Here is a 25,796-nt window from a genome sequence, read left to right as displayed (position 1 = left end):
AGCCATGGCTTATTTATATCATCCTGTGTTTCCAGGCAGGATTTAGTACACTTATGTTTTATTAAGGAATCCTTCCTCTGCCCCATTGAAATCAAGGAGTATGTTACCCAGCTCCTTCTGTCTTTATTTTCCTGCCAAAGGTGCCCCAATAGAAGCTGCAGGCAGGTTTATATCTTATTTTATTTTTCTGTCATACTACAGAGGATCCTGCAGTTTAAGTAAAATGTGGCATTTTATTTAGAGAAAATTTTATATCAGTGATGAAGATGTGTCAAAGAAAAATTCAAAATATTCCTGACACCTATATCTCTAGTGGGCAAAATATTGAATGATGCAGGAAGCATAAAAAGAAGGAAGGGATATGCAGAGTCACTGTGTTAAAAAAGAATTGGTTGGTGTCAAAACTTTTCAAGAGGAATCATAAGGTCAAAAACTAATGATATTGAAGAAAAAAGTCCAAGCTGCACTGAAGGCATTAATGAAAAACACAGTTCCAGGAATTGATAGGATACCAACTGAAATGTTTTTTTGTTTGTTTGTTTAAAAAAAACTGATGCATTTACTTGCTGTACCAAGACATTTGGAAGACAGTTATCTGACCAACCAATTGGAAGAGATTGTATTTGTGCCAATTCCAAAGAATGGTGATGCAACATAATATGAAAATTATCAAACAATGCCAATAGAATCATATGCAAGTAAAATTTTGCTGAAGATCATTCAGCAATGATTACAGCATCAGGAAGCTGCCAGAGATTCAGGCCAGATTCAGAGGAGGACATAGAACAAGGGATATGATTGCTGATCTTAGAGGGATGTTAGCTGAAAGCAGAGAATACCAGAAAGATGTTTACTTGTGTTTATTGACCATGCAAAGACATTTGACTGTGCAGATCACAATAAACTGTGTATAACATTGATACAAATGGGGATTCCAGAACATATTGTTGTACTCATACAGAACCTATCCTAAGATCAAGAGACAGCTGTTTAAGCAGAATGAGTGTACACTGGAAGATTTAAAATCAGGAAAGGTGATTGCATCCTTTCACCATACCTATTCAATTTGTGTGCTGAACAAAAAATCCAAGAAGCTGGAATATATGAAGAATGAGGATTAGAGGGTGGTTCATTAACATTTGATATGCAGATGACACAGTTTAGCTTGCTGAAAGTAATGCCTACTTGAAGCATTTACTGATGAAAGTCTAGGATTGTAGCATTCATTATGGATTGCAATTAGATAAAAAGAATGCAAAATCCCACTACCATGTCCCAGTTCTACCTTACAAATCTGGCTAGATCAAAGAAAACACATTGGTACAGATAAGAGCTCTTGATGCATGGAATGCAGGACAGATAAACCCCTCAGGAACCGTAGTGAGAGTAGTGATATCATGAGGGGGAGGGGGAATGGGGAGAAAGGGGAAATCCATCACAAGGTTGGATATATATCACCTCCCCCCTCAAGGGGACGGATAGTAGAAATGTGGATGAAGGGAGACAATGGACAGTGTAAGACACAAAATAATAATAACAATATATAATTGATCAAGGATTCATGAGGGTGGGTGGGGGAAGGGCTCAAGTAGAAAAATGTTTTGGAAATGATGATCACAACATATGTACAAATATGCTTGATACAATTGATGTACAGAATGTTATAAGAACTATAAGAGCCTCAAATAAAATGATTAAAAATAATAAAGAATGCAAAATCCTCACAACTGTTCTAAGAGACCAACGCATGATAAATAGAGAAAACATTGAAGTTGTTAAGGGCTTCTTTTTCACTTGGATCTGCAGGCAACTCTCATGGAAACAATAATCAAGAAACCAAATAAATGATGCATTGCATTGGGTAAATCTGGTGCAAAAGACCTCCTTTAAAGTTTAGCAAGGAAGTTCCCCTGGCCCAAACCATGGTGATATTTTCAATGGCCTCATATACACGAGAAAGATGGAAAATAAACAAAGAAGACTACAGAAGAATTGATGCATTTGAATTATGGTGTTGAAAAATATGCTAAAAGTACCATAGACTACCAGAGAACAAACAACACTGTCTCAGAAGAGGTACAGCAGAGTGCTTCTTGGAAAGGACTTTATCACAGATGCTTTGAACATTTGTTCAACTAGGTTGACTAGAGAAACAAAATCAGAGACACTCATAGATGTATAAGAACTTTATATCAAAGAGCAATTGTATATTAAGAAAACATCCCATCCCTGTTCAGATCAAGTCCATAAGTATGATATTAGCCCATAAATGCAATACTCATCCATAAATCCTTCTTCAGACTCACACAGCATATGCAATGATGTAAAATGCAGGAAGATCACAGGCCACTGGGTGCAAAGTCTTGTGGATCCAGTGGTGGAGGAGGCATCTCCAGGGCTTTCACAGGTGTCAGCAAGTCTGCATGGATGAACAGGAACATGAAGATGTACTGTTGTCAACAAGAAGAAGGCAGAGAGATAGAAGAAGTTTCCAGAATCCTCATGAGAAGGCCAGAGTTTGAAGTGAATGCCTTCAAGTTGAGGCTTTAACTGGAGTGGTATGCCCCTTTGGGCATTTATGAGCAGACCCAAAACAACTTGGTAGCATGTCCTGATAAACAACTAAATCCCAAGGATTTCTCACTGGTATGCTAACTTGTTAACTTCCTTAATAAGTCCTTTAATCACAAACTTTGTCTGTGGGTTCTGTGTAGCCATTGCAGTGTATATTAAAATCCAGAGAGGTAAAATAGAGAACATTAATTAAAGCAACACACTGATCAAGCAGATAACTCAGCTGTTAACATTTTGCTCATCAAATTTTAATCATTTAAATCTCAGAAGTTGCATTTTAAAAATGGGCCCATGTATGACATGTTTCTTAATGTACACTTAGTCACTACTTTTCTATCACTATTTAGTGGAAAATATTTGGGCTACCTAGTCTCTGACAGGTCTCTGCCTTGCACAGGTTCAACTTTTGCAGGTTTGCTCTATAGGAATGAGGCACCCTGAGTGCCTTGTAAGCAAGGATGAGAGAGAAGTTTGGAATTTATAGAAGAAAATTTATAGGCAAAACCCTTAACAGACCACCTGTCTTTTCATCTGGTTTATCCTATTTACCTACTGCTGCGGTATCGAGACATATCAAGAGTGTGTAGCTTTAACGAAAAGACATTTATTTCCCCTCAGTTTAGAAGACAAAAGGTCCAAATTCAGAGTATATCTCTAAGGGTAGTTTGTCTATTTCAGCTTCTTATACTGTCAATACTTGACAAGTCTACAATTTATAAACATATTTGTTACGTGTGTAGGCATTCATGTAGTAAATTTCCCCTGTGTGTGTGTGTGTGTGTGTGTGTGTGTGTGTGTGCGTGTGTGTGTCTGTCTTTATATCTATTTTGGTCTTTTCACAGTTCATAAATTTTTACCTCACTGTTGTCTGACCTCACTCACATAACAACAACAAACAAAAAAAGCCCAAACAGAATCACATACAATGATCCAGGGGCCAGGAATTCAGTAGATATTTGGGGGGATGCAATTTAATCCACAGAAACATGCAAGCTTGAGTTCTTTACTAATCCTTTCTCAGCCACCAAAGTTACTCCAGAGCAACGTTTCCTGTGTTAGCAGTTGTGAGTCTTTGTCCTTTAAACCTTTACTTACAATCAAACTGTGCATCAAGGCTCATCCTGAGATTTCATGTAGCTCTGGCTATCAAGCGAAACGAGCACTGGGGGCTGGAGGAGCAGGAATCAAGCTACTGGAAGTCTGTTCATGTGGCAAGGGAGATTTCAAACACCAAACCTTTTTAGAGACCACATTAGTGGCCAAAGCCAGTGAGCTCACAGACAGCCCTTCTGTGCGTGCTTTTCCAAAACAGAAACTGACCATAGGACTTTGCATCCATGGTTTCTATCAAGTCTTTCCTTCTGGAGATTTTATTTTCCTGGGGCTTTTATTTGGAAAGATCTGAATTTGAGTTGGCCAGTCATTAATCAAAACCACAACAAACGTCACTATTTACTTCACTTAGACTTTTATTTCTTGAATACTGAGCAGCCGCATGAAACACCCCTTGTACAGAGAGGAGACAGGCTGGTTGCATAACCCAGGCTGCCTGCTTTTCTTTCCCTCACAAACATGGCCTTGCTCTTATTTTATGGGGCATGGCTAAATCTGAGCACGGCACATGTCCGCTTCACTCCTAGAACAATGTTGTTGCTGTCAGCTGCTCTGGTGACTCACAGCAGCCCAGGCCGAACAGACGAAAATGCTGCCTGATCCTGCACCATCCCATGATCAATGGCAGATCAGCCCACAGTGATTTGTAGAGTTTTCATCGGCTGTTTTTTGTGGAGTCGATGACGAGGCCTTTCTTCTCATTTTTTCTTAGTCTGAATGCTCTGCTGAAACCTGTTCAGCACCATAGCAACACACAAGCCTCCACTGACAGAGGAGTGGTGGATGCACAAAAGTTGTATTTGAGTGTGAATCAAGTCCAAGTCTTGCGCATGGAAGGTGAGAATTGTACCATTGACCCATGAATGACCATCCTAGAAAAAGTAGGCTATAATGTGTCTGCTAGGGTATTTCTCATTTTGTCATTTAGTGAGTTTTTCCTTAATTACATTTCAGAATTTTCCCTGGAGTTTGTGCCCTTAATTACATATTTTGGGTGGAAATGAACTTGAAATGATACCTTTGAGTTTAGCCTTTATACGTGGAGCTACTTGCACACCACACTCCCGCGTTTACCTCTGCTGTTCTAGATGGTGCCACATTTCATGTACAGACTATCCGCAGCAAGCCACTGGGTGTGCTGCTTAATGTCATTGAAAGTAGTTTGTGTTTCCCTCCTCATTGTTAAAATGTTGCATTTGGAAGTTGGGTCCCAAGACCAACGCCCCAGGGCTTACTTAGCCACAAACATCCCTGATGCTTACTATTCTCATAACAGTAATTACTGCCATGACAGACAGTGAGTATATAGGAATCGATATGCTGAATTCAACTTTCTGAGGAAAAAATATAATGTCTTGGATTTGGAGAGAGTCTTGGAGTATTCCCACTTAGGGTATGATGGCTTGGAGCACAGGAGGAATAAAAACCCAGAGGGTTTGTACTGAGAAACCTAGGCGGGTCTGATGGAGATATGGCTCAATCAATTTCTCTACTTGTTTTTGCCTTACTGCTGAAATGAACGCATGAACATGAAATGAATTGTACTATTTTGCCCAGGTAGTAAAGTAACCTTTTTCTCTGATGGTTTTTTTTGCTCTCCCTCTGATGCACTGACTGTAACAATAGATTGAAATATAGCATCAATCATGGAGACAGTGTAGAACCAGGTAATGATACATTTTGTTGTATGCAATGTTATTATGAGTCAAAGCTCCCTCTGATGCACTGACTGTAACAATAGATTGAAATATAGCATCAATCATGGAGACAGTGTAGAACCAGGTAATGATACATTTTGTTGTATGCAATGTTATTATGAGTCAAAGCTGACTCAACAGCACCTAACAACCACATAGTTCAAATACTTACATAGGTAAATAAGTTAAAAAGAAGGTGTTACTCTCTGCCAGTCAGTCTGAAGCAAGTTCCTTCCAGGTCATGCCAAATAACATGAACAAGATGGCTACTGCCTATGTCAATGTGAAAGCATATTCTGGCACCTTGCATGAACACTGAGTTGGACCAGCCATCATAGAGAGCAGGCCGTGCAATGAAAAAGTAGAGATTCATTGTTCAGGAGTTCAATCGTGAGAGAAGAGTTTCCTTTTACAATGAGCATCCATACTCTATCTCCCCAGCTTGGTGTTCTCTGGACTGGCATCCAGTCTTGACACTAACCCACTCTAGGGTCTAGATCTACAAATGGTTCATATCTTTGAAAAACCTTGGAATACTGTCAATATACACAATTAGACTGTACAGTTGAATCTGAAAATTTCCAGTGATCTGGCCCTTGGGGTAGATTCATAGGCTGGTTGGTCCTAACCTGGGCTTACAAGTGTTCCAATGTTTCACTTGACTGACATCTGCCAGGGCTGGAGAACAAGCCTGTACTTCACTCAAAGATAATGCACTCATGTTTAACTTCTGTGAATGAGCACCGCCTAGACAAACGCAGATGTCCACCAGCCATGAAATGACGTTTTCTGTGCATGATCTGCAGAAGCCCAAGGGAGATCAGAGAACAACTGGATGTGATTAAGGAGTCACTGAGCTGATGTCTGCCTGCTGTTTCACTGGCATCACATGCACTTACGCTAGTGTGCACAAGTTCCACATTGCAAAAGCAAAGCCAGCATGTGAAGCCAAACCCACTTCCTCAGTGCGTCTTCCTGCCTCTGCACTTCCTCAGTGCATTTCTTCTCTTGAACAGAAGCAACCATAACCATTTACTAGAGATTTATGAGGTGCAGAAACTTTATGTATCTTCATTGAGTTAGTGCTTGTGACTGTTACTCAATTTTTCAGCAAAAGAAACTATGCTCAGAGGGATTAATTATCTTGGCCTTGGAAAAAAAAACATTTAGGAGATGCCTAAATGAGATTCAGTAACAGTTCTGTCTAACTTTAAAGTGCGTAATCTTCTTAGCTCTGTCATACCCCATCCCAAACCTGTGAGCCCAACCTCCCATGAGTTTTTGACCTATCTCCCAAGAGTTTTCACAGAGGACAGCTGTAGAGATAGGATCTACTGTTATCTAGGATACAAGTGAGTGTTGTAACAAGTCCTAACATAAGACATCAACCAGTGTGTCAGCATAGACTTTTTCTCCATGGGGTTTTACATGATTGATTTTTCAGAAGTAGATTGCCAGCCCTTTTTCTCTGGGGATTTGCCTCTCTAAACTCTTGGCTATCAATGTGAAGCATTAACTATGTTCAGAACCCAGGGATTCTAACATAAGTGTAGCATACATGAATCAGAAGCTAATTTTTTCCTTAATCTGAGGAAAAAATAATCCAATATTATGGGGAAGCCTCCTACGACCCCTTTCGCATCCATGTGAACCAGCATGGCTGTTCCTGATACCCGCTTCCTGTGGGCAAGGAGAAGAAAACCAGGGACATGAAAGGACATGTGCACAGTTCCTCACAGCAAGTCTACTCCATCCCACCAACCAAAAGTTAGTCCAATAGCATTAAGGAAAATTTGAAAATTAGTTTTTATTTTGAACATTTACTGATTATATTTATGGGGCTACATAGAATTCCCATATGTAGAAGAGAGAACCAAATATTGGGGCACCACGTTCAGTCCTTGCCACATGACCTAAGGGCCCAGCTAAATTTCAGAGCACAGACAAAAATAGTTTTACTCCTCTAATGTAAAGGTAGCTGTGGCATTCTGGAGAGAACTGATCAAGAACAATGGGACTCTGAGAGAAAGAAAAGGGAAAAAGTGAAGGAGAGGGGAAAGGGGACTTGTTAAAAAAAAACCAAAGTCCAACAGTTTATAATCTCACTCATCTCGGTTCACAGAATTAGTCATATGACTCCAACCTGACTACAGGAGGACTGGGCAGCTTGTGGATGTAAGCTGAGCACTGATATGGCCTCTGCTACAGAGATTTCACATAGACATGAGAATTCCCAGATGGGGAAAACCTAGTTAAACTCTCCACAGGAAAAGAAGTCATTGAAACTCTCCTCAGTTGCCCCCTTTGGCCAGAGAACTTGGTTTTCCGTGTACATCAACCATCATTTTAACATGTCACATTTGGGGCTAGAGATCCTCAAAATAGGATCCCTGGGGGTGTGGTGGTTATTCGTTGGGCTGTGATCTAAAAGGTTGTTAGTTTGAAAGCACCAACAGCTCAGCTGGAAAAAGATGGGGCTTTCTACTCCCATAAACAGCTCAACACTGTCCAATAGGGTCTCTAGGAGCAGGCATCAACTTGATGGCAGTGAATTATTTTTAATCATGAAAATACAATTTATATTCATTTTAGGGTTTTTTTCTAAGTTGTCCTTGAAAACTCAGTGTTTCAAAATAGAGATGTAATATCCACCATATAGCTAGAGCCTAAGTAACTTCTCCCTAATTGCCTTGACTTATGTTTTCCTACTTTATACTTCCTCACACTTTGCCTTATGAAGATGACCTCAATGTATCCTTGTGGTATCAGTAGTTTACCACTTAAAGATTATGAGAATTATCTAGTATGCCTATGAACTTTGTAAATAAGTAAAAAACATATTTTCACTTTATACATTTTAATCAAAGCCAAGACTACATTTTTAGTTCTATTCATAGAAGGTGAATACAATTTATAATTCCTAGTACTGAGTTGGCCCTATTGTAGGTTAGCTGTCTGAATATGGGTAATTCTCAACTTCTTGGAGCAATTTATATCTCACTCACCTCATAAAATATTTAGTTAAAGGGAGTCATGAAAATCAAGTGAATCGTTTTTGTGAAGGTGTTATAAAAATTCAACAATTTTATTTCCCTGGTGACTGTCTTTCAGGCTTCCTTGTTTCCTCATTTCTTCCAAATTCTCAAAATGATATAGACTTTTCTACTTTTCCTTAGTAAAATAAACAAAGAAGCTGCATAGTGCTAGGTCTATCCATCTCTCTAAAATTTTCTTGTATAGTCAAATATTTTTCTTCTGACATCATCATAAAAACAAAACAAAAGAAACAAAAACTCCTGGTGGATTTACTAGGATCAAATAACAAAGTCAAAAGGTTGTGATAAAATTGATAAACAAAATGCCTACGGAATGCAAAATCTTCATAATGATCCAAAACTTTTAACAACATTGCTTTTAAATCACACCTCCGTTAAGTACAGTGATGCAATTAATGAAAAGGTCCTGTCTTGGACATCTTTGACCTCCCATTGACTCTAACAGGTACATTTGGAAACACATATCTTAGACTAATATCAGACTTGATATGAAATGTTGTCTGACCTCTCTGGTTCTAAGTTCAGAGCTGCATTTCTTTCATTAATTTGAAATTACAATAAAAATAAATTAAATAAAATAATTAAAATAAAAGTTACAATTAAAATAAAATTTTAAATTAAAATAAAAGTTGAGTAGTTGGTATATTTGTTTAATAGGACAATACATTATGAAACATTCAATTTCTTTCTCTGATCAAAATGTTTCATAAGCTGGTCTTTCTTTTTTTATTTTCCTTTCCTTTCAAAGCCATTTTATTGGGAATTAATACAGTTATTATATCATTCCATGGTTCAATTACATCAAGCAGCATTGTACAATTGCTACCATAATCATTTTCCAAACATTCTTTTTCTTTTTGAACTCCTTGATCTCAACTCCCTTTCTAATTTTCACCCTTCCCCTCTCTTACTTCATCTCTTCCTTTCTATCACCTCTGCTTCCCTTCCTATACCATTTTCCTTCTCCAACACAGTGTAAAATAGAGAATAGAAAATGGCCCCTTGAATTTGATAATGTGCACAGACAGGTCAACTCCACTTTTAGAATTCTAAAAAAATTCCAACATCAAAAGATAATCTGAAAGAAGCTGTGTTTTTAGATAACTTTTTAAACTACAACCTGCTTTTTCCCTACAACTTGACCCAGTGACAAAAAATGATGAGACTACATCTTAAAATCCTAAAAGTAGCCCAGTTTTTATAGTTCATTTAGATCCCCACTCTGACTTTTAAAAGCACAATGAGATGCTGTCAGCATTTGAACAATGCCTGATAATAGAATGAAGAAACCATATCACTTCTGAATCAGTGAAGAATTGAGTCCAAACTTGGTTTTTTTCATAACTAGTCTGACTTTGTTAAAGATGCCCTAGACGATCTGCTTGGGTCCTGTTGGGTCCTCTCTCTCTTTTTCCCTTAGTCATGTAAGATTCCGTTCTGATCCATCATCCAAGGTTAAGAGCAGGAGAGCTTTCAGTTCAGCAGCCATCATTTATTGCGTGTGGAGGAAGTCTCATGGCCTTTTCTAGATCCTCCCGGAGTCCCTTTAACAATGCAAGTGCACGCCTAATGCACTCCTCCCCGATGTTTCATTACTTTAGGCACTAGTCCATTGTCAGATCCATCGTCAATATCTCATTAAATCCATCATTATGTCCTTGACATTATTTTAATAGCCCTGGCAACTGTATGATAGAAATAAATAAATCATGAAGTAGTATAAAGCCTGCATTTTCTTTAATGTGTTGTTCTGGCTGTACTCACCACTCATTTTTCCTTTACTTATCAAAATACTTACAGAACCAGTTACTTTCTTTAAGTCAGACCCACGAAGAGAGAAGCTTTTCATTGCTTCTTTCTGTACCATATGCTTATGCATAAAGCTCTAATGTTAGAGCTAAATCTTTGAACACTAAATATGAGATGTATCTGGTTGATCATGCTATGACAAGTACTCGGTCAGAAGCATTCTTCTAACATAAACACTAATTTCAGGTACCAATTCCAGTATGTTTTCATGAATGCCCTCATAGATAAGGTGTAGGTCTAATTGCCTTTTTCAATTCTTGCTAGAAGGAAGCTATGTTATTAGGCCAAGCTGAACAAACTGTCTGGATGTCTGTTTCACAGGTTTGAAACATCTAATTCTTAGGAATTTTCTAGTCTTTTCTCTTTTTTCACCTCTAACAGTATGAAACTACATTTTTTAACCATTTCCTAATGCAAATTGCAGATTTTTAAAAACATTTTATTGGGGCTCATGCAACTCTTATCACAATCCATACATACATCAACTGTATAAAATATTTCTTTCTTCTTGAGCCCTTTGATATGAGCTCTTCTTTTTTCCCCTCCCTCCCACCCTGCCATTCCCGAGAGCCTTTATATATTATGCATTATTATTATTATTTATACATACCTTACACTGCCTAGTCTATCCTTCCACCTACTAACCTGGTATTCTTCCTCCGAGGGGGCTTTTTCTGCAATCATTGCTTTTTATTCCCCCTTCCCTTCCTTCCTCCCCTTCCTTTTAGGGAATAGTTGCTCCCGTTACTGCTTCTGAAGGGTCTTGTCTTTCCTGAATTCCATATATTGAAAGCCCTCATCTGTGCCATCGTGTGTATACCAGTCTAGTAGAAATTGTGAGATTGGACTGAGGAGGGAGGAAGAATTAAAGAGCAAGAGGAGTGGTGTATATTTAATTGGTGCTAAATTGCCCCCTGTCTGCATTTTCTCCTCCAAGCAGCCCCTCTGCATGGGGACATCCAATTAGTCACTGATGGGCTCTGGGCCTCTAACTTGACCCCTCTCCATCATCCTGATGAGGTTGTTTATTTTTGGAAATCTCATGTCTGCTCCCATCGACATCTCAATAATCACACACACTGGTATGCTTCTTCTATATGGGCTTTGTTGCTCTTCTGCTAGATGGCCGCTTGTTTGGCATCAAGCTTTTAGGACCCCAGATGCTATCTTTTAATAGCTGGGCACCATCTGCATTTGTTTATGCATCCACTTTGTCTTCAGCCAATGCATTGGGCAGTGGACATTGTCCACTGCCACGTTATTATAGCAAAATGCTCGTGTGTTATGGGAAGACTTAAGTAGAAGCTCGGAGTCCATCTACTGCCTCAATGCATTGCCATATAAATAAATGTACATAAGATGGTTCTTATGAGGGGAAAGTGAAAGATATCTCTAATGTCTAACTTTTCAAACTGCTGTACTACTCCGGCATTTCTAACATTAACTTTTACTACTCTCAACAATCTCTTTTCTGTTCTTGGGTTCTGTCATTCACTGTTATGTCTCAAAGAACTTAGAAATTAGCAAGAAAATGGTTCAAGAGGTTTCTTCTGACACACATGGTTACAGGGACTGATTGACAGGTCTGATGACAGGCTTTGAACCACATAGCTGTTGGATAAGTTCAGATGATAGACTAATGGCGAAAGTTCTAAGAACCAGAGATTCGATGATGACAAACCAGATGCAGCATTCAGAGAGAGAGAAAGAACATTGCCATACTATTCCTATCTATTGGATGATGACAGTATCCCCAAGTAAACTCTTCCAATTTGAGCAAGGTGATACCAGGGTATGAAGGTGGGTGGTTTAGGAAAGGATGGTGTCTTGGATACACCCTCTAGGAAGGTGGTGCCTCAAGATACATCTCACTCCAACCCTGCTTGATAATATAATGGAAACACATTTTAAAGTGTGATTATGACCACAGACATAAAGGGCAGGATTTACAACAGATAAAAACTTATAGGATTATAACTACAATTGTAATCTTAAGCAATTCACTGAACTTTCGAGCCACCCCACAGCTCTTCTAGCCATTGGCTTTTTCATATCGATGGTTTAACTTCCTCCCCTCCCCACCTTATCATTTTACCTGTTCAAAATAGTCATTGGGGCATAGAGTCCTAAGGGTTCAATTACCAAAGTAGAAGACATTCACTCTCCTGCAGGTGTCCGATTGAGTCAAGTTCTCAAAAAGTTGAGCTTGTACTCCTTACTCTTGCTGGCCATTGCTGAAATATAACTGAGTGAAGATTAGTCCCTTGCTGAATGTCTCTCAAAGTATCAACATAATGTTAGGTTTTACTTGCTGTCTAACTTATATATTTGTTCTTGTACCTTTAGTCAAAAACTTCTCATTCTTTACATACATTATTTACTTCTAGCTCAATTTTTGTATCTAGGGAAGAAATATCAGGTTCAGCTACTGTGACAGTCCAACTTACTAGATCGGTAAAACCAATTTATCAAGCTCTTCCTCATCACTCCATGCATGTTCATTTTGGGTAGGGTTACATAGGTACATACAACAGTAGAAAGCTATCTCCATCACTGGACAATATCAAAATATTCATTATCAACCAGAATTTTTCCAGATAGGAGGAAGATACACTCCATCCCATCAGGCCTCCCAGAATTCTGGTACCATTTGTCAAGCCAATATGTATTTGTGGGTCTACTCCTTGCATGTCTATCCACGTATTTTCTCAAAGCTCACTGTTATTACAGAATTGTGCATATGTCAGTACATCTACTGTTGTTACCTTTAACTCTTGCACTTCAGTGTTTTCCTCTGCTTCCATCATTTTTATCTCCCTTCCTCTTTCCTATGAGTATTACCTTCACCTGCACACCAGTTCTTCTGCATCCTACCTTCCATTCCCACTCCTGGTAACTATCAAAGAATCTTTCTTCAAGTGTGAAAACCTTTTCTTGACTTTTCACAAAAATGGGCTCATATAATTTTTGTCATTCGGTGATTGGCTAACGGAGTTCTGCGTGGCCAATGCAATGAATTATAGAGCCCATCTGGAAAGGAAGAGTGCTGTGGGAGACACAGCTGGTGTCAGAGTTGGTAAGGAAGATTGAGAGTTGGGGGCAGGTCTGACCTTAGCCTTATAGGAATCAATCCTGGGCAGCTACTGCTTCTTTTCCTTTCTCCTTGTGTAGATGAAGGAGGTCAGACATCACATTGCTTCCATAGTTCTTATTTATTTATTTATTTTCCAAAAGTTTCTATCTTTTTGATATTGTGAGTAGTACTGTGATAAACATGTATGTGCATATATCTGTTTGTGCCACTGGCCTTATTTCTCCAGGATGTGTATATAAACCCACTACAATCGAGTTGATCCTAACTTATAGCAACACTATAGGACACTGTAGAACTGTCCCTGTGACTTTTTAAGACTGTAACTCTTTATGGAAGTAGAAAGCCTGTCTTACTCCTGTGGAGTGCCTGGCTTGCAGCCCAACGCATAATCATTATGCCACTAGCGCTCCTTAGGATATGTATGTATGTGTGTGTGTATTCCAACATTTATCTTGTTGATTCTACTATTTTACCATTTCATTTATTTCTAATTTTTATCTTTATTATTCTTTTTCCCATGGATGTAAGCTTCTTTTGCTTCGAAAGGATTAAGAAAATGTATAAACAACTGTCAAATCTAACAAAGGAAAAATGAGATGATACAAATAACAATAGAAAGAAATTAAGAAATTAAATGAGCAATGTCACAACAGAACCAACTGAAATAAAATGGCTAATGACAGAATACTGCAGAGGATTGTACCGTAATGAATTTGAAAGCCTAGACAATATGGGCAAATTTCTAGAAATAGACTATCCACCAAAACTAACATATATCTAAATAGAAAACCTGAAGTAACCCATACCAAAAGAAGAAATTGCTCATGTAAAAACTCTGAAGGAATATGTAAATCCAGACAGATACCAAACCTTCAGAGAATAATGGAGAAGAATTCTACCCTAACTTTGCATGGTATGGAAAACTCACAAATTCATTTTATGAAGCAAGCATAACCCTGATCCCCATACCAGCCATAAACATCATTTAAAAAGAAAATTATAGACCAAGATCCCTCATGAACATAGATGAAAAAGTTCTCAGCAAAATCATAGTCAATAGAATTCAAGATCATATAAAATATAGTACACCATAACCAAGCTGGAGTCATACCAGAAATGCAAGGAGAGTTTAATTTTAAAGACATAATCAATGCAATAACAAAGGAAAATACATGATCATATAGATGTAGAAAAGATATTTGATAAAGTCCAACAGCCATTCCTGATAAAAACTCAACACAATAGGAATGAAGAGACATTCTTCAAAATATAAAGATATGGCTCAGTGAACCTCACCTTTCTAGTCCTTGGGTCTCTTGCTTTATGATGGCCGGACAATGGTGCAGCTTCCTTAGTCAGTTCCTTGCTTCAGCTTGCAAGGTTCACTTCCTGCAAGACATCCCTGAGGAGAAGCCACATGAACCTCCCCCATGCAGCCTTAGGTGCTGGAGCAGCCTTATGGAGGCCCCTTCCAGCACTTGAATGCTTACACGCTCACTGATTTGGCTTTCCTCCTATAGTTGGTGTGATTGCTTGTCTTTTGTGAGATTAAGGAGGACTTTGTCAATTGGTGTTGGACATATGGACTAATGTTGGACCTATGGGCTTGGGCAGCACTGGGTAGGATGCTTTCTTAATGTACACTTACCTTTTATATAAAACTCTCTTTTATACATATGATTTGTTTCCCTAGTTTACCCAGACTAACACTGTGACAGAGAACAATATCAACATAATAAAATAAATTAGATTCCTTTAGGACAAAGAGAGTTCTATAAAGGAAATCAGGAAGGAATGCCACTTGCAATATTCACTCAAAAGATTAAATACTTAGGATGTGTATATATATATGATACAAAAAAATCCTTACAAATAAAATGGCAAAACAATACTAGAAGAAACCAAAAAAAAAGACTTACATGAATGGAAAATATACCATCACCTTGTATAGGAAGACTCAATATTATGAAGCTGTTGTTGCTGTTGCATTCAGCCAAGCTCCAGCTGACATCAGCCCGAGTTCCATGTCCTATTCTGAATCTTGCCTGAACCTCTCGCAGCTCCATGTCAATGTAATGCTGCAGTGTAGTTGGATGGTCTTCAGCAAAAATTTACTTGTGTGTGATCTCAAATATTTTGTTCTATAACTTGAACTTTCTATTGGGTCACTTTTCTTTGGAATGAGTACAAATATGGGTCTCTTCCAGTCAGTTAGCTAAGTAGCTGTCTTTCAAATTTCTTGGCATAGACAAGTGAGTGCTTCCAATGCTTAATCAGCTTGTTGAAACATTTCAATTAGAAGTCAATAATTCCTGGAGTCTTGTTTTTGGCAATGCTTTCAGTGAAGTTTGAATGTCTTCCTTCAGTATCATTGGTTCTTCATCATATGATACATTTTTATGTTAATAAGGAAGTTAATACCACTTGAAGCAATATGTAGATATAATGTAATCCCAACTTAGATCCCAACATCATTCTTTGAAGATATGGAAAAATTAAGTACCAACTATATATATGAATAGGAGCCCAGTTGACGTAATGGTTATACATTGGGTTGCTATTGTCAAGGACAGTAGTTGGAAATCATCAGCCACTTTGTGGGAGAAAGATGAGACTCTACTTCTGTAAAGAGTTACAGTCTTAGGGATCCACAGGAGCAGTTCTACTCTGTCCTTTATGGTCTTTGTGAGTGGGCATCAACTCAAGGACAATGAGTGAGTTTTTGAGACTTGGTCTTTTATGCTGGGTTTTCCTTTAAATATATATAAATGAATATTGCCACACTTTTTAAATTGCCATTAACTTGACATATTTTTCCATCCTTTGATATTATTAGTACGTGTCTTTGTTTCTAAGCTGTGTATGCCTTATAGAAAGGTAATTGATGAGTCTGGTTTCTTAGACAGACTCATTCTGCTATTCTCTTGGTTGGTATAGTTAATCAGTTTTCACCCAACATAATGATCAATTAGTACACATTAGCGGCCATTATTTTGCTGAGCTCTTGTTGGTTGGTTTTTGAGGAAGGTTGCTGTAACTTTCTTTGTTTCACATAATTTTCTGTGCTGTATTTTCCCATTTTAGATAACAAATGTTTCCCAGCCCAATGTGCAACCATTGCTCTGGTGGTGGTATTCATCATGGTATGTCCATTTAATATGATGATTTGGGGTCCATTGCAGTACCCTCTATGATGTAAAATGGGTTCTTTCGTGACTCAAATCGGTATAGTATCCTTTGTTCCTATCCATTTTGGCATTTGAATCTGTCGTGAAACATGCAATGCCTAGTCCAGAGTATATTTATTTTTCTTTGAGGAGCAATTTGTAACCACCTTGTGCCATTGGTTCAATATAATTAACATGGCATCTGTGGGCAGGACCTTTTCCTTGGGGAATCTACCCCATAGCCTTCAGTAACCGCTGCTTTTTCTTGAAGGAAGAGTAATTCTTGTTGTCATTTTGTTCCTCAGAAGATGCAATGGGAATGTGCCTATAATCCGCCCATCTCTGCATTGCTCTATAATCCCACATTTATTCATTGTATGCGCCCAATTATGCTCCTTAGGTGGTTCCAAGGTAATCCCTCGGGGAAAAGATGCTACTTGCTCATGGATACGGTGGGTGCACCCAGGCATTTTCCCCATAGCTTGTTCTTAGATGAATCATTTTCATTTTACCATGGAACTATTGTGGACTCCATCTTCTTTATTAGAGTGTTTCTCTGACATCACACAAAACAGGATAAGTAGTTCATATGGTATGACAATTTTATGTCCTCTTATCATTGGGGTGTCTCAGCAATTTCCTTTCACACAGCTTATAGTGAGCCTCAAAGATTGGAAACTTTGTAGCCCACAATCTCAAGGACTGCTATAGAGCATATTTCTAAAGGGTTTTGCCAGAAACTCCAGATTACTTAAGCACATATGGCAGACACCTCCAAAATCATATATGAATATGGATCACAAGGTCCTAAACACATGGGAAGAGAGACACTTTCTCTAATTTAGATATTAAGTGCCACTTTCAAATGCCAGTTTTCTTGTTTTTGTTTTCCAAGTGGTTTTATGGATGGGAACCAGCAATATTCCTGGACATGGAATATGAGTTCTCTAAAATTTGAATATGTCAACCAGTGTTGGGACACCTGCTTAGTCTGAGTGTAGGTAACAGCAACAACTTGATTTTGGTTGCTTGTAGAATGATATAGGTGACTCTGTCCCAATTATTCTCAAGAATTTCATCGTTTGTGCAGAACCCTGATGTTCTTTGGGGCTTATTATTCCGCCTCTGTTGGCTATATGGGACACCAGTATTTTTTTTAACGTTTTATTAGGGGCTCATACAACTCTTATCACAGTCCATACATATACATACATCAATTGTATAAAGCACATCTGTACATTCTTTGCCCTAATCATTTTCTTTTCTTTCTTTCTTTTCCGTTTTCTTTTTTTACATTTTATTAGGGACTCATATAACTCTTATCACAATCCATACACATACATACATCAATTGTATAAAGCACATCCATACATTCCCCGCCCCAATCATTCTCAAAGCATTTGCTCTCCACTTAAGCCCTTTGCATCAGGTCCTCTTTTTTTTCCCCTCCCTCCCCGCTCCCCCCTCCCTCATGTGCCCTTTGTAGTTTATACATCGTTATTTTGTCATATCTTGCTCTATCCGGAGTCTCCCTTCCCCCCCTTCTCTGTCGTCCCTCTCCCAGGGAGAAGGTCACAAGTGGATCCCTTTAATCAGTTCCCCCTTTCCAACCCACTCACCCTACGCTCTCCCAGCATCGCCCCTCACACCCTTGGTCCTGAAGGTATCGTCCACCCTGGGTTCCCTGTGCATCCAGCCCTCATATGTACCAGTGTACATCCTCTGCCCTATCCAGCCCTGCAAGGTAGAATTCGGATCATGGTAGTTGGGGGGAGGAAGTATCCAGGATCTGGGGGAAAGCTGACACCAGTATTTTTAAGACTACCCTAGCCTGTTTTTCAGTCTTTAATATTAATGTAATATCATAAACATAATGAATAATTACATGGGCCATTTGCACCAAGTCCCAATCTCCTTCAATCAAACTATAATGGTGCATTTGTATAGTTTTGTGGCAATACACTTGAATTAGTTAAGGTTTATTGTGCCAACCTGGCCAATAAACACATGTGCGGTTAATTGAAGGGTGGAGAGATAAATGGCTCAGTGAGTCTCGCCTTTCTAGTTCTTAGGTCTATTGCTTTGTGATTGTCAGACCAGGTTGCAGTTGCCTTAGCCAGTTCACTGCTTCAGATGGCAAGGCTCACATCCTGCAAGACATCCCTGAGGAGAAGCCACATGGACCCACCCCTATGCAGCCCTGGGTGCTGGAGCAGTCATATGGAGACCCACGTCAGCACTGAGATGCTCACACATTCACTGATTTGGCTTCCCTCCTGCAGTCAGTGTCATTGCTTGTCTTTTGTGAGATGGAGGAAGACTTTGTGGATTGGTGTCGGACATACGGGTTAATGTTGGACTTGTGGGCTAGGTGCAGCACTGGGTTGGGATTTTTCTTGATGTGCACTCACCCTTTATATAAACTCTCTCTTCTACATATGAGTTTCAGTGGATTTGTTTCTCTAATTACTCAGACTAACACACTACTATAAGGAAAGTGTTAGCTTTTCTGTATGTATGCGATATAAGGAAATTACATCAAAAGGTGGTTCAGACAGTTGTAGGTGTAGTTAAGTTCAGTCTGGCCCAAAACTGTGGGTCAGATGTTAAACTGGAGGTTTTTCCTGACTGACGTAGCTGAAGGGACTGATGAACCAGGAAACAGGAAGCCAAACCAGGTAGTGAGAAGACAATAAACTGGTGGAGAAAGAGGTAGATTAATCCAAGGTCAACAGGTCAGACTTATGGATACAGACTTGAATGAATCCAAAGTCAGCCGGCAATATGACCAGTTGGTGGCTCAAGTCCAAAGAACCAGAGGCTGATATGACAGATGTAGGATCCACACCAACCAGAGGGGAGAAAATACTTTTAACAGAATCATTGTAAATAAGAGCAGGTCACATCCTCATGGGAACTTCCTTTCCATTGCAGCAGGCAGGTGACCAGAGAAAGAAGGCTGCCCTCCTCCCTGACCCTCTTACAATTTTTTAATGCTGCTCACAGCAGATTCCATCTTGGACTTGTTTGTGTTATGTTATATCACATCATAGGGTAGACTTCAATGCCCAACTATTGAACGTCCTGGCCCAGACAACTTGATGCAAAACTTAACTTTCACAACAACTGAAGGCAAGCTGCAGTGAGTCAAACAAATACTTCATAAAACTAAAACTACCATGATGTATGATGTCTTTGCAACCACATTTGTACTGAAGGAAAAGGAAATTATGTAATCTATACGTGTCTCTGGCAGGTAATATTGCTGATATTTTAAGTTAGAGGGAATGTGTGAAAATGAATGAGTATGATTAATGAGATGGGGTTATACATGATAATAGGCTTTTTGCATAATAAGTTAGACTGATTATAAAAACAAAAACATTTAGAGTCTGTTTATACTAGGAATACAACTTTTAGGGATGTATTCTACACTTATATTTGAATACATGTGGGTTGTGGTGCATACACTAATAGCTCACATGCTCACATACTGTAGATAACGTTGTTAGGAGAGAGCAGTCCCCGGAGAAGGGCATCATGCTTGGTAAAGAAGGAAGGCAGCAACAAGGCCCTCAACAAGATGGATTGGCACAGTGGCTGCAACCATGGGCTCAAAAGCCAGAATAATTGTGAGGATGACACAGGACAGGGAAGTGTTTCATGCGCTTGTGCATGAGTTGCTATTGATCAGAAATGACTCCATGCACCTAACCAAGCAAAATAATATATCCTAATATTATTGCCATAGTAATCATAATGGACAATATTGAAAATGGGGAGTCAATTTAAACTATCAATAGGAAAATGATCAAGTGAACTGTGAGGTATTAATTAAAGCACCCTCTTGATTCAATGGGTTAAGCACATTGTCACACATTTAATGGCTCAAACCCATTAACCACTCAACAGAAGAACTATGAGGCTGGTGGTCTCATAATGATTTAAAATCTTGGAAACCTTATGAAGCAGTTTTACTTTGTGCTATATGATCACTATGAGTCATTATTGACCCAACAACTGTGAATAGTGTAATCATGGCGTATTCATAGTGTGCAGTTGTTTAATGAATGTGTCAGATATTGGAAAAACACGTCAAAGAGATGGTTAAAAGAAAAGAAAGATGCAGATCACTATACAAAGAGTACTAATCCACACATTTAGTAAAAAAAAAATACCTCAGACTCCCCAAATGATACATCTATATGAAAAATACAGAGAGAAAACACTCAGAATAAAGGAATGGGGGAAGGAGTAGGGAGAACAGGTGTAAAGAACTTTCTATTTTATCTTATATAGGTCACTCCTATATAGTACAAGGACAAATCAATATTTAAAATAATGGTAAAAAAAGAAAAATAGACTAAATACATGGACACCAAAATTTAATATGGGTAATGAAGTGATGGGCCCTTTTTATTTTCTTTATGCTCAGTTTCCTTTTATTTTTACAATAGATGTGGGAATTATTTTGTAGTAAGACAATAGGTTTCCCCTTCATTTATGAACAGGAGAGGGAAAGGTGACCAAGTGCATTTAAGTCACGACGATTTCCTTGCTCATTCTTTTGAGCCACTGACACCATTAGAGAGCATCTCCTCTTTCCTTCCATTACCGAAATGTAATACTCAGACAGACGCTCCTGAATCAGACCCTCAATGAGGAGGCTCAAGAACCTGGGAAAGTGTCAGCCTAGATAGCTTGAAATTGTTGCTAGAAATGCTCAGTAACCACTCATCCTCCAGGAAGCTGTTATGGAAAGATGTTCCCCAGTGTTCTAAATTGTCCTTTCTGTAGGGGTAGATTTATGAGAGCCCCTAGTTACCCAGAGTTTCCCTTGCCCATGAGTTTACCTGGGGTGGTCATTTTATTTTTTATAGAAAACATAGTTTTTTCCCAGATGAGCCGTCATGCACAGTGTCCGTATCCATTTGGTCCGGACCTTTGACAAGCTGGATTCCTGCCAGTCTCCCTTGGATCAACTTAGGGTTGTACTTTTCCCACAACAGTACAGATGACTTTAATGTGGATAATATCTCCCTCGGCTCTCCTTCATCCCAAGCCAGTCAAGACATCCACATGTGTTCATAAGAGGCAAAGAGGGTTCCATAGGAATTTATAAAACCAATCATCCCTTTTCTTCTACCACCTTGCTGATTCCTATTTCTTTTAGGCATATAAATCTTAAAATACTGCTGCTAGCTGCCATCAAGTCATTTCCAAAAATAACAACCATTTATGCAACAGAACAGAACTTTGCCTAGTCCTGTGTCATTTCTTACCATTACTGGCCTGGGAGAGTATGATAATTTCATACTAAATTACCTCACTAAGGGTCTCTTGCCCTTTCTGACCCTCAACCTCACCCAAATATGATGCTTTTCTCTAGCTATTGCTCTCCTCTGAGGACATATCCAAAATGAGAGAGTCAGGAAACGTCCTCTTGTGAGTGATATGGTTGCTTGATTTTGGGTAGATTGACAAACCTTTTTTTCTTAATCTACCATACTGGCATAGTAGATTATACCTTGAAAAGATAGAAATTTGAACTCACTTGTTTTTTGAGGGGGAGAAAAATGAGCTTTAGTTCTCCTAAAGATTGATAGCCTCAGAAACTCTGTGATTTGAAATGGACTGAATGGGTTGGGTTGTTTTGGCTTATCTTAGTCTACAATCTTGTATACAACCTGTCCATTATAGGTGGACATGCTAGCATATGAAATGCAAATTGTATAGCTTCCCATATAATAGCAATACATAAGCCACCACAGTAATGACAAACAGGCAGAAGCGTAGTGATCTTAGAACAGGGATTTTCAAATTTGAATGAACATATAAAGCATCTTATACAGGGACTTAAAAAAACTTGTGAAAATTTTCCATTACTTTTTCATTCTATTTTTCTAAGAAAATTTTTTAGCTTACCCATAGACTTCTTTTGTTTGGCTAAATATTGAAACACAGAGTTGAGTTCAATCCCAGGCCTGAACAGAGACTAATGGCCATCATCTTAAGGGTGCCATTAGCTTTAACCTTATCAGGCAGGCTGGTCTTTTTAAAATATTCATTTTTCATATTTTCTTTCCAATCCACCAAGAAGCTTCTAATATGAACCCTCTAAAAGCAGTTGATAGTGGTAACCAGGTAGCACTTAGTTCTTCTAGTCACAGGGGAATTCAAGTGAGAGTCCCAGCTCTTTGGACCTTGAGAATGTGACCTAATTTTACCCCCTTATTTCCATTACCAATAATATTTTATATAATAGTCATCTAGATATGAAAATATTAGTACAATTACAATAAATTTATCCTAAAACATGCACAATTTCCATCACAATGATTGTTTTAGAAAAACATATTGACATTTTCAGTAAATATATATTTAAAAGTGCAGTAAGTTGTACAAAGGCCATAATCTATCCAGTGATCTTTCTTCACTCCCAGCCAACTGTTCATCTTAATTAGTTTCTAATTTATCCTTCCTTGGAATTTTATACAGATACATATAATTTAATACATATATAATTTATCTGTGGCACATTTTAATGTATATTAGTGCATACTAGAAGCTTATTATTTTCTAAGATATCATTTATTTGATAATGTATACTAGTTTCAGGTATGTCCACTTTGAAAATTCATTTTCTATAAGTGAGTATCTCTGGGTAGGATATGTACATTAGCCTTGAATAAAAATATAACAAACTCTGCTAATGGACTGAGCAATAAAAGTCTTATCACTGTATGCTGGAAGACTTTTGTTATCTGTAAAAAACAGCTTCCTTATTCATATGCTTATTCTTTATTTGCATATCTTTATGCATATTCTTTTTTCTTTATGTATAGCTCTCTACTTTGTGGATGATTCATGATTTTCAAATCTTATTTCCCAGTGAGGGAAATTTATATTGTTTTAAATCTCTTGCTAGTATATTTCATGGAAAAGGAGTAATCTTGTATATTTGGCATGTCACATGTGTGCAAGAACATCTTTAGGCAAAATTCCTGGAATTCATTGACAATTAAATTTGTCAAACCTTTTCATAGGGGTTCTGTAAATTTGTACTATCGAAAGTAATAAATTAGAGCCACTGTCCCCCAAAGCATAATAATGCATGTTATCGAATGCTTTGGATCATTGTCATCTGATAGGTTAAAAAAATAAACTCAAAGTACATAGATTTAAAATATTTTTATTCAATTTCTTACATACCTGTATAATGCACACTACTCATATATAAAAAGTGACTGTTCAAAATGAACACAACTAAAACTAGTACATATGTTCAAGAAACAATATCTTTGAACTGTCCTGTGTGGTTCTTACAGTCCCCTCTCTCTTAAGCTTAAGTCTAGTCATTGTGATAATGCCATTGTCTGTTCTTGAGCTTCATACAAACAGAATCACGTAGGATATGCTCCTAGGGATTTGGCTTCTCGTGTGTAACAATGGTTTCATGAAATTTTAACTATGTTGTTTAGAATAACCCTTGTTTTACTGAGCAGTGAAAGACAAAATACCTATCATTTCTAGCTAACAAGCCTGGATTATAGAAGTGAAGAAACTATCATTGCGCTTCAAAGTTCTAGGAGTTCTTTGAAAAGACTATTTAACTTGTTCTAAAACCTCTAATGTAGCTTCCTTGTTACATGTGAATGTCCCCCCCTCCCAAACTTCTCAGGTCTGCAACAATTGCCACTGGAGGCCGGGGCAGAGGAACAGTTTTCTCTCACAATTTGCTTGGAGTTGGAGGTAAAGTCAGAAATAGAATCTAGGGGCTGGTGCACTTTAAGCATTTAAGAGTTGCAAACTCTGCTAATGGGCTGAACAAGGACTGCTTTTATGACCTCTCACCCAACTGCTCATCTATAAGAACTTGAAGACATGCTCTTCCCTGTGGATCAAGAGGAGGCAGTAGAAACACTTGCAGATGAGTTATCGTATAGACTCCAGTATAAGCCAACCTGAATATCAGCTGAGGCACCTAAGATTACCACAAAAACTGCATTTAAAAATGTGTTGAAAAACTCATCTTATACACGAGTATATACGGTAATTGTCTTTACAAAAGTGAGTGTGTGGTGGGGGGAGCTATTTAAATGAACTCTAAGGTTTTTCCTTCAAATCTACACATCTTTCGATCTTCAATAATTATCCTTTATTTTTACATTCAAGTAAAATATCTGAATGCCCTGTTCTCTCTTTGTGATATGTTTCCTCCTAACATTTCTGCAAATTTATATTCTTTTACGTTTCTGATAAGTTCACAATCACTGCTTAGTTTCCTTCTTGTTGCATTTCTTCAAATTGGCTGGAGTAGCTATGAGATTGACCGTGGTTTCATGAATGTAATTGACATTGCTATATTCTTGTCAATGTGTAAATTTTCTGTTTATGTCCCAAACTCATTTTTCATAGGTGAGTTGTCTTTTATTTTCCAGTATTTGAAAGTTTAGCACTAATTATTCATTTTCATAGTCTCCCTTTAGTCCTCGCCATTCATTTATAGGAATGCTTTTTATATTAAAAGATTAGTTCTTTGTTTATGGCATGACTTTGTGATGGTTTTCTAAATTTTCCTTAGATTTAAAAAAATTACTTTTAATGTTCTTGCCATAAGGATGTTTTTGAGTTTGTCATTACTTTAGATATGTCAGTTTTAGATTTTGAATCATAAGTAAAAAGTTAATTTTGAACTCAAATTTTAAAAACTTATTATCTTGTTTTCTTGTAGTTCTATTATGATTCTGTTAGCTTTGATGCATACATAGTTGCATCAAGTACCATATGGGTTATCCAGTTAAATTGTCTTCAGTTTAGTTATTGAATTGACCCATCTTTCCCACATTAATTTGAGATGCTACCTTGATTGCACGTTAAAATATCCTATGTGTGAAGAAAACAAAATAGCTCACAACTAGAAAAATAAACAATATCACGATAAATGGAGAAAGCATTGATGTTGTCAAGGGGTTCATTTACTAGCATCTACAACCAGCATTCACAGAAGCATCCGTTAAAAAAACAAAGGACCTAGTGCATTGGGTAAAACTACTGCACAAGACCTCATTGGAAGTGTTCAAGAGTAACTAAGATCTAACAGAATGGGAAAATAATTGAATAATATCATTAATATTACACACAAAACATAATTTCAAAACAGTTATAGTACTACATTGGCAACTAACTGTCAGAAATCCAATCTAAATCCAAAAAGGGACATGAATGAAAGATATTATTGATATCAAATATCAATAATATATTTTATCAAATATCAATAATATAT

This window comes from Tenrec ecaudatus, chromosome 5, assembly GCF_050624435.1.
Source record: "Tenrec ecaudatus isolate mTenEca1 chromosome 5, mTenEca1.hap1, whole genome shotgun sequence".
Classification (NCBI taxonomy): Eukaryota; Metazoa; Chordata; class Mammalia; order Afrosoricida; family Tenrecidae; genus Tenrec; species Tenrec ecaudatus.
The sequence above is the reverse complement of the archived record's forward strand: the minus strand, read 5'-3'. Positions refer to the sequence as shown.